We start from the raw sequence: 15,600 nt of genomic DNA on the forward strand, positions 1-15,600 counted from the left end.
AAGTATTTAATTGAGGTTGTGGCTAGTGTATTATCTCAGTATCTATTTCCACATGTCAAAAATGCACTTGTGGAATGGAATAGGGTATACGAGAAGACAGGGCAAAAACCACTGGCACAATCTGTGAAGTGAGAATGGAGATTGAATGTGTCCCTGTCACCTGCCACTGAATAATTGACTACAATCGAGTGCACAGTACTTTGATTCCAGGGCCATCTGCAAGGTTATCTTCACATTTTCTAATGCGGACTTCCATGACGATAGAAACCACACTGGAATTTGCTGCATTCCTTGTCAATAAAGTCTTTAAAAATGATCAGAGTGTTCAACTGGTCATGAGCCTTGCATTTTGACGGAACTTTGCCAATATTAGTGTGCATTTGAAAGAGGGTTGTTTGACCGTTAGGGTGAGTTAACACAGCTGTGATGGCTTTCCAGTTGTTGCACAACTGTATTTTTATGATCCACAGGAAACTCATCAAAGCATAACTGAATATAAAATAGTATGTACAAACTTTCAATGGCTATATCGCTTACAACAAATGATGGTTCTGTGCAGCGAAACACATGCATCCAAGTTATGGGATGGAACGTCATTGTTAATGTCAATTTTTTCCAGGTTAAACATCTGGAGCTACAAGGTAGTCTCCATTGCATTTTCTTGTCCATAGTCCTTTGTGGATTGTATCAGATCTCCATGTTCTTAAATACAGACTGAAGCCCATCAGATGACAAAACCAAAAGTAAGAATTGCTTCATAGATCCTGCACCTTTATGATTTCATTGGCCTGCTGGCCTCCAGCTGTGGACAACTGAAAACACTATTCCGGCATGTTTTATTAAATTCATTGTTATCCTTTAATAAAGGTTCCAGCTTCATGGGGGACACTGTCATCCATTGAAGACTTTTGAACAGAAGCATCTGTCTCTGTTGGCTCAGCCTTGATGAGCTCCTGCAATTCAGACATTCTGGTGAATTTATAGGTGGATTGGTCTTCACTAGATTGGATGGCTCTGGCTAACAGGGTTAGTCTGGATCAAATTAACTTCATTGTTAAATGCTTGAGCTCAACCTTCATTCGAAAAAGTTTTATATTGAAATGGGTTGGCACACTGAGGGGAACGTTCTGAACAGGATGAGATCCTTAGGCAAATGTGACATGATGGAGGTGAAATTGGCCTTTACCAGTAGTGTGATTCACATCTAATCAGCAGCCCATTTTATACTGCGCTCGATAGTATAAAACGAGTGTGCTTTTAACTATTATTTCAATGTCAACCGAGTCCTTAATACTGTAATGTGGAGAAATTTGCAATCTTCTTAGAAATATTTAACTTTGTAAGATCTTTCAGTTTAATCAGGTTCTATCCAATAACCAACTCTAGTAGCTGCAACCTCTCACTGTCTTCAGCATCTCCTGAAGATTCTTATTTACCATTCTGCTTTAGAACTATACCTAAACGTTTATACAGAAAACATAAAGGTGACAGGTGTGCCTGTGGTTAGTTATTTTTTTTCACTAAGCTGGACAATTCACACATCGGGCTGGATTTTCATTCAGGTGCGGGTTGGTGTCATGTAATCCACATTTCGTGTTATCCACACGAATCTAATTCGATGTGGGAGATTGATGCTATTTTAACTAAATTTCCCAATTGAGTTCCAGATTGTGGGAACCCATGGCAAATGAGTTTCTCCAGTCTGAAAGTCGCCTCCGATGACGTCATCATTGCTGCTGCATTTAAGGTCTCCAACAAGCCAAGCTTCTTCTGCAGACTGCCATCCTTTTGGCATTTGCTGATACACTGAGCTGGAAGCAGAATGGCCAGAGAAAGACCGAAGTCTGCACCCCGGTTCGACGACGTTGCCCTGCAGGCTTTAGTGGAGGGAGCAAGAGATCACAAGGAGGTGCTCTTCCCTTCATCAGGGAGGAAGAAGCCTCTCCAGCAGACAAAGGCCGTGTGGCTGCAAGTGGCAGAGGAGGTCAACTCCTTATCGGCTACCCGCAGAACCTGGATACAGTGCAGGAAGAGATTTCATGACCTTCAGCGCACTGGAAAAGTGAATATGAATTTCCCATCACTCTCAATCTGATCCCCATTGCCTTTCCTCACCAGCACTCAGCTTTAGCAATCTTATCCTCCACATCCCACTTGACACTGACATCCATGCACCCTTACCCATTCCCTCTCTCTCTATGGTCACATTCACCTAACTATTCGGCTATGCAGCCCTCACACTCCCTATCACTCTGATGCTATGAAAACAACTGACAACACACAGGGAGGGCCCTTGGTCTTGCCACCCCACTCCATCTTTGTCTCCTTCTAAGCATCTATGCTATGGATACTCTATACTCACTCCTTCATTCTCACTCACCTCCACTTGTCTCCCTCATTGCAGGAAAAGAGAGCTCACAATAAAAGAGGATGAGCGAGGACAGGAGGAGGGCCACCATCAGTAGCCCACCTCACCCCCTGGGAGGAGGCAGTCCTGGAGATTGTAGGACTGGAGGACGACGCACATGTGAGGGATGGACAGACGGGTGCATCACACCAAGCTGGTGACAGTATAGTTTTCCATCTCTCTCACTGACATTGCATGAGTCGCTGATAATGTTTCGGAAGCTCTAACAGATGGACTAATGATCATCTGCAATATGCAATGTGCATGTAACCTTGGCATCACATCTCTGACTCTTTCCTTTACTCCCCCACAGGACCATCGCAAGCACCCGTCCCCACTAGCCAGGAGGAACAGGCTGAGCCTTCAGACTCCTCAGAGGAAGCTGCAATCTTTGAGGGTGCAGCGTCAGCAGAATTCACCGCACGCAGCACCAGTGCAGACACTCACACCTCGGTGGGACCTATGACACATAGAGTAGTGTTGGCACCTGGTGTATCACAGCTCACAAGTGAGCATCAGCAGATTGTGGAGACAGGGACAGCAGTGGAGAGTCCTAGTCGGAGGGCGCAGGACTCTGCTAGCTCGGCTCAGCTGCATGTCGACCCTCTGCCTCTGGGTCCATCCACAGTATCAGCGGTGATGGCACTCCAGGAAAAGATGCAGGAGTCTCTGGCAGGTTTTGTCTCCAGGGTCGCTGCGAGTCATGGCTTCAGGTCAAGCATGGACAAGGAAACCTGCTGCTGATTACCACCTACCGTCCTCCCTCAGCTGATGAATCAGTACTCCTCCATGTTGAACACCACTTGGAAGAAGCACTGAGAGTAGCAAGGGCACAGAATGTACTCTGGGTGGGGGACTTCAATGTCCATCACCAAGAGTGGCTTGGTAGCACCACTACTGGCTGAGTCCTGAAGGATATAGCTGCCAGTCTGGGCCTGCGACAGGTGGTGAGAGAACCAACATGAGAAAAAAACCTACTTGACCTCGTCCTCACCAATCTACCTGTCGCAGATGCATCTGTCCATGACAGCATTGCTAGCAATGACCACCGCACAGTCATTGTGGAGACGAAGTCTCGTCTTCACACTGAGGACACTCTCCATTGTGTTGTGTGGCACTACCACTGTGCTAAATGGGATAGATTCAGAACAGATCTAGCGCTCAAAACTGGGCATCCATGAGGCGCTGTGGGCCATCAGGAGCAGAAGAATTGTATTCCACCACAATCTGTCACCTCATGGCTCAGCATATCCCTCATTCTACCATTACCATCAAGCCAGAGGACCAACCCTGGTTCAATAAGGAGTGTAGAAGAGCATGCCAGGAGCAGCACCAGGTGTACCTAAAAATTAGGTGCCAGCCTGGCGAAGCTGCAACACAGGACTGCATGCATGCTAAAAAGTGGAAGCAGCTTGCTATAGAGAGAGCTAAGCGATCCCACAATCAATGGATCAGATCAAAACTCTGCAGTCCTGTCACATCCAGTCATGAATGGTGGTGGGCCATTAAACAACTAATAGGAGGAGGAGGCTCAATGAATACCCCCAACTTCATTGATGGTGGCACCCAGCACGTGAGTGCAAAAGACAAAGTTGAAGCGTTTGCAACCATCTTCAGCCAGAATTGGCAAGTGGATGATCCATGTCGGCCTCCTTCTAAGGTCATCACGACCACAGAAGGCAGTCTTCAGCCAATTCAATTCACGCCACTTGATATCAAGAAATGGCAGAGCGCACTGGATACAGCAAAGGCTGTGGGCCCCGACAACATCCCGGCTGTCGTGCTGAAGACTTGTACTCCAGAACTAGCCACGCCTCTGGCCAAGCTGTTCCAGTACAGCTGTAACATTGACATCTATCAGACAATGTGGAAAACTGCCCAGGTATGTCCTGTCTACAAAAAGCAGGATAAATCCAATCCGACCACATACTGCCCCATCAGTCTACTCTCAATCATCAGCAAAGTGATGGAGGGTGTTGTCAACAGTCCTATCAAGCAGCAATTACTCACCAATAACCTGCTTACTGATGCTCAGTTTGGGTTTCGCCAGGACCACTTGGCTCCCGAGCTCATTATAGCCTTGGTCCAAGCATGGACAAAAGAGCTGAATTCCAGAGGTGATGTGAGAGTGACTGCCCTTGACATCTAGGCAGCATTTGATCGAGTGTGGCACCAAGGAGCCCTAGTAAAACTGAAGTCAATGGGAATCAGGGGGAAAACTCTCCACTGACTGGAATTATACCTAGTGTCATAAATCGCAACTTCTACAAGAAGTAACTCAGGAAGTACTACTGGACGGCCAGCTGAGGGCGCCGTCCGAGGAGTATAAATATTCGGGCATGGGCCCAACTTGGCCAGAGACAATCTGGAAACAGGAAGCTAGTGAGTACTAACTAGACCTCCATGTTTTGTTACAAGTCGATTAAAGCCTTGCTTTATATTCAACCAAGTGCGTAGTGAGTCTTTATTACGTCAATTTAATTGACTTGTTATCGTCTCCACGCCTTGGGTGATTCGGAACAACCAGCTGCAACTCGAACCGCAGAAAGGGACTTGGGCAAGAAACTGATCCATCATGGAAAAACTCCTTAGACCCGCTCGTCTCGACCTGGACCCGAATGCACCTGCGGCAGCGAAGGTATGGAAACATTGGTTTCGTACCTTTAGCAACTTTCTTGAAGAATGTGGGGTGGATGCCCCTAATAAGTTATGAATGCTTATTAACTACGTATCCCCTCATGTGTATGATTATATTGAGGACTGTATAGACTATGACGCTGCTATCCAAATTTTACAGCAGCTATATGTCAAGTCCCCGAATGAAATCTTTGCTTGACATCTACTGGCCACAACTCGGCAGCAGCCTGGGGAATCACTCAATGAATTCCTCCAGACACTTTGCAGACTCGGCAAAGATTGTAACCTTAAAGCGGTTACAGCTGAACAGTATCAAGAGGAACTTATCCGCGATTCCTTTATCAATGGGATTGCGTCCCCTTTTATACGTCAGCGCCTGCTGGAAAATAAAACCCTCAAATTACGGGCTGCTTATAACTGGGCGTGTTCCCTGGACTTAGCCAAGAAGAATGCAGACACTATCTCCCACCACGTGCACAGGCAGCGGCTATCACATTTAATAAGTCTTTCGATAGGTCTCGGGCGGATGCCCCCGCCGATGATGACTCTACTCTAATGGGTGACGACCTTGCCCTAGAGGCCTTCGCTGATGACGACCCCGCCCTAGCAGCATCCTGGCAATCGGGAAGAAAGTGTTTCTTTTATGGAGGTACATTCCATTGCAGAAAATGTTGCCCGGCTCGTAATGCGACCTGCAATCATTGCAGCAAGAAAGGACACTTTTCCAAGGTATGCCAGTCATGGGCCTCTGCTAACAAGAAAGGCCGCTCCTCTAAAGTATACCGGTCGAGAGCTCCTGTTAGCTTCACAGCTGCTATCTATGGAGATGCTCCTCCCCCAAGAACCACTGCTGAGGCTACAGCTGCCGAAGGAAAAATTACACCTCCTCCCATCACAGCTGTTTTTCCTCAAAGTTTGTCCCATGCAGCCACGAAGGTTTCAGTAAATGGGCACACTCTAAGCACGCTAATCGACTCCTGCAGCTCTGACAGCTTCATTAGTAAGCGGGCTATCAGCAGGTTAAAACTGCGCATTTATCCCTCGGACAGGGAGATTGCAATGGCTCTGACGACTCTGACCACCAATTCTTCTGGTTTCTGTCTTGTCAACCTCATCCTCAATGGCCGCACGTATCTCTCCACCCGGCTCGGAGTACTCGAAAACTTATGTAGCGATGTGCTTCTGGGACAGGACTTCCAGAAGCAGCACAAAAGACTCAATTTTGAGTTTGGAGGGTCGAAGCCGGAGCTTACCATTTCTAAGGTGCCGTTTTGTGCGCTCTCAGCGGCCTTACTCAGTGAGCCCTCCCTGTTTGCCAATCCCTCACCCTGCTGTAAACCAATAGCCACCAAGTTGCGGCGCTTTAGCCAAGACGACCGAGCATTTATCGAGGCAGAAATCTCTCGCCTTTTAGCTGACGGTATTATCGAGCCGTGTTCATCTCCCTGGCGGGCTCAAGTCATCATTATGAAAAACCCTTTAAAACAACATAAGAAACGTCTGTGTATTGATTATTCACTGACTATTAATCAATATACTGATCTGGATGCCTACCCGCTACCACGCATAGATGACATGGTCAACAACCTTGCCAAATACAAGGTATTTTCAACCTTCGATTTAAAGAGCGCGTACCATCAGGTACCGCTGAAAGACTCTGACAAAAAGTATATGGCCTTTGAGGCCAATGGTCGGCTTTATCAGTTTCGTCCCCTTCCATTTGGGGTCACCAATGGGGTGGCCGTCTTCCAACGGGCAATGGAGAACTTGACGGATACCTTTCCGTATTTAGACAATATCACTATTACCCGTATGTTGTACTATGTGCGCTCAAAAATCTACCATTCTCAACGGAGGATGTAAAGAAAACATGCTCCTCCTGTAGGATTTGTGCAGAATTGAAACCACAATTCTTCCGCCCATCAGATGCAGCCAATGCAGCCTATGCAGAGGCTCAGCATAGACTTTAAAGGGCCATTGCCTTCATCGACGCGGAACACCTACCTACTTACGATGGTAGACGAGTATTCATGCTTTCCCTTTGCCTTCCCCTGTCCTAATATGCTTACCTCTACAGTAATTAAATGCCTCGATCAGGTCTTTTCCCTTTGCGGGACGGCCAATTTTATCCACACGGATCGGGGTCCCTCCTTTATGTCGAGTGAACTTAAAAGTTATCTCTCCCAACAGGGAATCGCCTCGAGTAAGACAACACCATATCACCCAATCGGCAACGGACAGGTTGAATGATACAATGCCATCATCTGGAATGCTGTCTGTCTGGCACTGAGGTCACGCAACCTACCAGGCCAGCAGTGGGAAACTGTGCTCTAGACGTGTTACACTCTATCAGGTCTCTTCTCTCCACATCCACTAATGTCACGCCTCATGAGCGATTCTTCAAGTTCCGGCGTCGCTCTACACATGGGACTCTCTACCGTCATGGTTGGTGGCTCCAGGCCCTGTGCTACTCCGAAGGTTTGTCCGATCTGCCAAGAACGACCCTCGCGTTGACGAGGTGGAGTTAATGGAGGTAAACCCCACGTATGCACACGTGCGGTACCCTGATGGCCGGGAGTCCACCGTCTTGCTCAGAGATCTGGCTCCCTGCCCAACCGGTCACACGGGCCCGAATGATGAAGGATCCCACGACGATGCTGTCAACACTCCGCACCCCTATGAAGATGACGCCCTACCTGGGACATCGAGGGATCTGCCAGCGGTGCTACCGGATCAACTCAGGGAGCCGAACGCTCCCCGTAGGATGGCCACCTGAAACCAGGATGCCGGACAATCTCCGGCTATGACCCAGGATGAGGCCAGCTCTGCGCCTGTGGGGACCCGCACCCGGAGTCATGATATTCCCAGTCCTCCACAGGACGATCAAGACGACGCGGACTCTACCGACATACCGGTACGGGCCAAACGACCCAGGGACCTGGACACGGTCCGGGGAGATGTGCCTTCCGGTCACAAGCAGAAAGCTAAACGACTACGGCTATTTTTGGTCCGCCTAGTCCGTTAAAGGAAGACTGGACTTCTGAACCTTTTAGGGAGGAAGAATGTCATAAATCGCAACTTCTACAAGAAGTAACTCAGGAAGTACTACTGGACGGCCAGCTGAGGGCGCCGTCCGAGGAGTATAAATACTCGGGCGTGGGCCCAACTTGGCCAGAGACAATCTGGAAACAGGAAGCTAGTGACTACTAACTAGACCTCCATGTTTTGTTACAAGTCGATTAAAGCCTTGCTTTATGTTCAACCAAGTGCATAGTGAGTCTTTATTATGTCACCTAGCACAAAGGAAGATGGTTGTGGTGGTTGGAGGTCAATCATCACAGCCCCAAGACATCGCTGCAGGAGTTCCTCAGGGCAGTGTCCTAGGCCCAACCATCTTCAGTTGCTTCATCAATGATCTTCCCTCCATCATAAGGTCAGAAGTGGGGATGTTCGCTGATGACTGCACAGTTTTCAGTGCCATTCACAACTGCTCAGATAATGAAGCAGTCCATGCCCGCATGCAGCAAGACCTGGACAAAATTCAGGCTTGGGCTAATAAGTGGCAGGTAACATTCGCAGCATACAAGTGCCAGGTAATGGCTATCTCCAGCAAGCGAGCGTCTAACCATCGCCCCTTGACATTCAGCGGCATTACCATCGCCGAATCCCCCACCATCAATATCCTGGGATGGGGGAGGGGGGCGGGGCGGGTTCCTGGAACTCCCTCACTTTAAAAAAAAATGTGTTTATAGGATGTGGGCGTCGCTGGCAAGGCCAGCACTTATTGCCCATCCCTAATTGCCCTTGAGAAGGTGGTGGTGAACCACCTTCTTGAACCGCTGTAGTCCGTGTGGTGAAGGTACTCCCACAGTGCTGTTAGGGAGGGGTTTCCAGGATTTTGACCCAGCGACGATGAAGGAACGGCGATATACTTCTAAGTCAGGATGGTGTGCAACTTGGAGGGGAACTTGGAGGTGGTCGTGTTCCCATGCGCCTGCTGCCCTTGTCCCTCTAGGTGGAAGAGGTCGCGGGTTTGGGAGGTGCTGCCGAATAAGCCTTGGCGATTTGCTGCAGTGCATCTTGTAGATGGTACACACTGCAGCCACGAATCGCCGGTGGTGGAGGGAGTGAATGTTTCAGGTGGTGGATGGGGTGCCAATCAAGTACTGTGAGAGTACCTTCACCGCACAGACTGCAGTGGTTCAAGAAGGTGGCTCACCACCACCTTCTCAAGGGCAACTAGTGATGGGCAATAAATGCTGGCCTTGCTAGCGATGCCCACATCCCAGGAACGAATTTAAAAAAAAATAGTTGCTGGCTCTGAATATATAAAATAGTATTTTAGGCACAATGCCACCTTTGACCCTGGACTGAATAAAGCCTATGCTCTGATCAATAAGAGGCTGTCTATTCTCACAAATAGCAGTCAACCATTTTAAACTTATGGAAGGCACAGCCTCCATTTTGAAATGAGCGATCCAGGCTTCTTAAGGTAAACATCTGCGAAGAATAAAACAATGGCTGGGGATTTCCTTGGTGCTGCAGCGATAACTTCGCTGGAAGTCCAACAGAAACTCTGAGCAAATTCCCAGTCTTTAAATTTCTATTTTTGTTACAGTGATGTTCTATATTATCTCAAAATAAGAAAAAAATATTAAATTTCAGACCTTTATAATTACTCCACAAGTTATTTAAAGTCAGAGAATCCATCTAAAACTTCATCTGTAACATTTTTTAAGTCATGATTTAATTCCATGTTAATTTAAAGTTTTCCTACCTAAAGCATATATTTTGTTTTTCTCCAAAACTTGTAACAGATATTTCAAAGAGCTATAACGTCATGCAGAATCAGATCTGAGTGATCTAAAAATAAAAATCAGTATTTCAGTAATAAAACGACTCAAATGACAGCTGTACAGAGGATGCTTTATGTTTTCACATATCTCTACTTGAAGAAACTGTCACCACTGCCCAGAAGATTGTTTCCCTTCTGTAGATGTTTGGTAGCATCTGCAAAAATAGCATCTAATAGCCATACCATGCTAAGCTATTGCTGAGTACAGGGCATCATGAATAAAGTAGCTGACAGCGGGCAAATAGTTATGATCTATAATTATTTATGCTAATCAAATCTATTCATCAAGAAAGGCCTTTGGAAAGCATTTTGCGTTCCAAATTACAGAGCTTACATGTCATGCCACATTAAAAAAATGAGATTTACAGAATTTAATGTTTGAAAATCCAGTCACCGTACACAATGTAGGCAAGAATATACGGCTTCTTTAAACAGACATTCATTAACATGGGTTTTATTTGTACTTTCTTTGCTAACTTCTTCTCAGAAGCTTCTCAATTATATCTTCCCTTTCCTTATTTCGGACAGTTTAACTTTATACAGGAGAAAGGTCTAGAAATTCAGCCGCACGGCGCCCACTTTTCAGGCAATAAACGGCCTGCCATGCTCCCAATATGGCGGGCAGGAAGCGTGCACACATTTCCAGCAGGAAGTGTACCACCCGCCATTGTGGATATGGTCAATGTGCTTAACGACAGGAGCGCACGCCGGCAGCATTTTAAGTGGAGTATAACTTATTTTAAATTAGTGTCCTGAACGTCTTGCAGAACCAGTTTTCAATTTTTGAATGGCCCCTGCGCTTCCGTCACCACGTGCTGAACTCTCACAATTTACCAAAGTTGCTCCTCATAATCTTATCCCTCGATCCTCTCAATTATTCTGGTTGCTTTCTTCTGCATCCTTTAAAAAGCTGCAATAGCCTTTCTGTACTAAGGTGACCAGAACTCTACACAGTATTCTAAGTCCTGTTGCACCAATGATTTCCGAAGTGGCAGGATTATCTCACTACTTTGACTCAATATTGACCTTTTTAAAACATCCTAACATCTGATTTGCTTTAACTCACTGCCAGTGAGCATTGTTGCAATAGCTTCAATTTATTGTCGACCAGGACCTCAGATCTCTTTCATTTTCCACGAACATTATTTTAACTAATATTCTCTTCCTGGAATTTTTTTTATACGCATGTGAAGCACTTTTCATTTCTCTACATTGAATTTAATTTGATGCCTGTCTGCTGGATGCCAAATCCTTCTGTAGCTTATCCTGTTCAGTTTTGGGGTCTATCACCTTCATTAGCTTTGCAGCAGCTGCAAATTTAGCCACAGTGATTGTGACTCCTAGCCCCAGATCATTTATGAGGACATTAAACAAATTAGATCCCAAAACATACCCCTGTGGGACTCCTAGGCTGATGAAAATCATTCTACCACCACCCTCTGGGTTTTATTGGTCAACCAATTATTTACTCATTGCAATATATTTCCACTGGCTCCTGCTTGCTTCATTTTCAGTAGCAGAGTTCCCAGAGGAACTATAACAAAGGCCTTACTGAAATCCAAGTACACCACATCCACTGCCTTACCTCTACCAAGCTCCTTCATCACAACCTCCAAAGAAAACCAGTAAGTTAGATTGACAAGACTTCACCTTCATAAACCCATATTGGCTATTTTTTATGATTTTATTTCTATCCAGATGCTCCATGACCTTGGGCTAGATTTTCAGTTGCTTGCGCCAGCAGTTAGCGCCTTAAGAGAAGTGATTTCCGGGCGCTATGCGTGTAGCGCCCGGGCGCAGCGCAGTTTGCGCCCCGCCCCAAATTAAGTTGCCCGTTAGCGCCGGCGCAAAGTTTAGCGCCCGCCCGGATGCGCGCGCAGAAAATGACGTCACATCCTCGTGCAACGCCCTTTGGCCGCCCCGATTGCAAACTTCAGTCGGACCGCCCCATTGTGCGGCGGGCGGCCGGAGCGTTTGGAAAAAGGAACGCAACACAACCAGCGCGGGCCCCGGGGGGCGCTAATTAAAGGGAACGTCCTCTCCAGTATAAAGGCCATCCTTTTTTCAGAAAACAGTCTTGTGCAACGCATTTCTGGAGACACAACAAGGAGGATAGCTAACTGGTTTCAAGCAGCAAGAGCCAGGTATTTTTGGACTCAGGCAACAGCGCTGCAAGTGGCCATTTGGAAATTAGAGTGTTTTCCAGGATTTGATGGGGGTTGCATGGGGTGCCAACGCGGAGCTGCAGCTCCATGTCCGTAGGGCTCGCAGACGCATTGTGAGAGGGGCAGCCCTGGCTAGAGGCAGAGGGGGCTACAGGCGTCGGCCACGTAGGCCTTACCCAGTCAGGCTATACCGCCAGCAGCGCTCCTACCTAAACATGAGTGCCGCGCGATGTGTTAAAAGGCTCCGATTCCGAAAGGGGGTGATTGCAGAGATCTGCCACCTGCTTCGCCGAGATCTGCGGCCAAAGCTCAGGTGCAGGACGTCTCTGTCGGTGGAAGTGAAGGTGACGGTGGCATTGAACTTCTATGCCACCGGCTCCTTCCAATACGCTGCTGGGGACATAGCAAACATCTCCCAGTACGGCGCGCATCGCTGCATCCGCCAGGTGACCGAAGCACTGTTCAGAAGGAGAAGCCAATTCATCTCCTTCCCCATGGCCCTGGAGAGCCAGCATCAGCGCGCATTGGGATTTTCCAGACTCGGGGAATTCCCCTTGGTGCAGGGCGCCATTGACTGTACGCATGTGGCTTTGCGGGCCCCTCTGGAGCATGGCGAGCAGTATCGCAACAGGAAGGGCTACCATTCTCTGAATGTGCAGCTGGTCTGTGACCACAAGCAGCGCATCATGGCAGTCAATGCCAGCTTCCCAGGCAGCAGCCACGATGCCTTTATCCTGCGGCAGAGTACTGTGCATGACATGTTCCAGGCACAGCCTCCCCCAAGAGGATGGCTACTCGGGGACAAAGGCTATCCTTTGTGCACCTGGCTCATGACCCCGCTCCGCGCGCCCAGGACCGCTGCTGAAGAGGCCTACAACGAGAGCCATCAAACCACCCGCAACATCATCGAGCTAACTATTGGGGTCCTCAAGCAGCGGTTCCGCTGCCTTGATCGCTCCGGAGGAGCTCTCCAGTATTCGCCGGACCGGGTCTCCCAATTTGTGGTGGTTTGCTGCATGCTACACAACCTGGCTATCCGCAGGACTCAGGCACTGCCACCTGACGTTGGACCAGCACCTCAGGAGGAGGAGCATGAGGAGGAGGAGGAGGAGGAGGAGGAGGAGCAGGAGTACGTTCCCAGGAGGGAGCGACCAGGGCCAAGGGCCGCACGACGCCACCTTATTACACGGTACTTCTAAGCCCCCTGTCAGGGAATGGCCAGGGGCCATGAGGGAAGATGAATGCAGCCGCTCCGCAACCCCTCAGCCGGCGAAGCCAACAAACACTAAGAAGAACAACCATGGAGACTGCATGAATAAAGATAATTTTTTATTACACAAAAATGAAAAGCCCTTCCCACATGAATCCCCAAAAACAATAAACGGGCCCCACAAAAAGCCCAACAAACGACTCACTCCCACAAACTGGGGAGGAGCCACTCCACCTTTATTGAAACCGGGCCTCAACGTCGGCCTAACGCAAAAAAAAAGCCCTCCAAAAGCACAACCATGGGCAAAATAAAGATGGCCACCGCCATATTAAAGGAAAGCTGGCCACACCCTCTACTGAGTGGCCCGCGAGGGCGAGACCTTGGCCAGCATTTTGCCTCCCCTGCCCTGCCTGCTGCTCCTTCGCAAGCTCTGCCCAGTGGCTGCTGCGAGGCTGGGGGAAGGCGCCTGAGGCTCAGATGCCCTTCCGCCAGATGCCGCTGGGGGGCGGCCTACACGGCGTTTGGGCCTCGAGGGGCCGTCTCCTGAGTGGCGCACCTGAGCCTGGCCACCATCAGCTGCAGCCGCTTGCCCTTGACGCCCCAGAGGGGGAATGGCGGCGACGGATGGCGCAATGTGGGCCAGCTGGCGTCTGGGATGCGCTGGCTGGTGCTGTGGCACGGTGGCACTCGGCCGGGCCCGCACTGCAGGATCCGCAGCAATCAGCCGACGGCCGGCTTGCTGGGATGGTCCAGCGCGGCGCCTGCCCTGGCGATGCCTGCCTGAGACAGCGCGTGTGGCAGCAGTGAGTGGCCCTGTGGTCCTGGTGTGCGCGCGCATCACATCCGCCAGGGTCTTGACGGCATCAGTTAGCATGCGGCCAGTCGCGGCAGTTGCTGCCCCGAACTCGCGCACACTGGTCGCCAGCGACTCGATGGCCTCAGGCATGCGCCCCACCACGCTCATGAGCTCCGTGTGGCGCCGGTCCGAGTCGTCGGCCATCTGATCGAGCTTCCGCACCTCCTCCGAAGTGAAGGTGTCCGGACTGGAGTCGCGACTCTCCCGCTGGGGAGGAGGGGGCCGAACTAGGGGACCCTTGCCGCGTTGGTGACGGCGAGTGTGCCGAGCAGCAGCACTCCCCTCTGATCCTTCCCCCCTTTGGGGGGAAGGCCGCGGGCCACGCGCACGGCTGCTGGGTGGCTGGACGCCACTGGTCCCAGAAGCTGCATTGCCCTGCGACAGTTCCTCCAGGCACTCGTCCAGTGAGGAGGTGTCGAGCATTTCCTCCTCTCCTGCGGGACGTGACTGTTCCCCCGAAGGTCCGGCTTGCTCCTCCTCCTCCTCCTGGTTGGAGGTGCTGTCACTGGCAGCCTCAGGGTCCTGGTCGTCACCAGCTGAAAGCAGGAATGCACAAGAGTAGCTTCAGAGTGAGGAGACGGCGTCAGCGAGGGAGTTAGGACTGGTGGGATTCAGCGCATTGGTGGGACAGTGGCAAAGGAGGTAGCTCGGATGGGCCAGTGCGACGCGAGAGGGCCAAAAGGCGAGGTCCTTACCATTGCCGGGCAGTGGAGGGTCGGATACACCGCACGCTGTGGGGACAATCACACGGGCTCCCATGAGCACACACACGCGCTCCTCCAGCCGAGTGAGCTTCTGCAGCTTGGCGCGGCCACCCCTGGCACGGGCCTGGCGATTAAACGCTACTTTAGCCTGCAAGAGAAAGGACGGGCTGTAAGTGCGCAGTGAAGCCCTGATGTAGTGTGCACTGCCTCCCATGGTGGAATAGCTTGGACAGAGTGAAGCCCTGATGTAGTGTGCACTGCCTCCCATGGTGGAATAGCTTGGACAGAGTGAAGCCCTGATGTACTGTCCACTGCCTCCCATGGTGGAATAGCTTGGCCAAAGTGTAGAGTGCCGAATGGCCATTTGATGCTCATGACTGTCCCAATGCTGCTGGCTGAGGGCTGGCCAAAAGGACTTTCAGGTCCCTTTGCCCATCATGTCAGGTGTACATGCAAGAATGAGGAGGAGACTGGAAAGGCTACTCACCCTCACAATCCTGGTCAGATCGTTGTATTTCTTACGGCATTGTTTGTGGGTCCTGGGGGCCTCGCCGGTGAACGTCACCCTCTGGGCGATCTGCTTCCAGGCTTTGGTGTAGTCGTGGTGGGTTGGATTCCTCCCACTCTCTGGAAACAAGATCTTGCGCCTCACCTCCAGAGCTGTGACCATTATGTCCAGATCACCCTCTGAGAAGCGCAGGGCACGCTGACGGGCCTTCTCTGGCGTTGCCATGACTCCCTGGGGCTGAGCAGTAGTGTTGAGGCC

The sequence above is a fragment of the Somniosus microcephalus genome, chromosome 13, assembly GCF_052327205.1.
Source record: "Somniosus microcephalus isolate GS21.2 chromosome 13, FLI_Smic_1.0, whole genome shotgun sequence".
Taxonomy (NCBI): domain Eukaryota; kingdom Metazoa; phylum Chordata; class Chondrichthyes; order Squaliformes; family Somniosidae; genus Somniosus; species Somniosus microcephalus.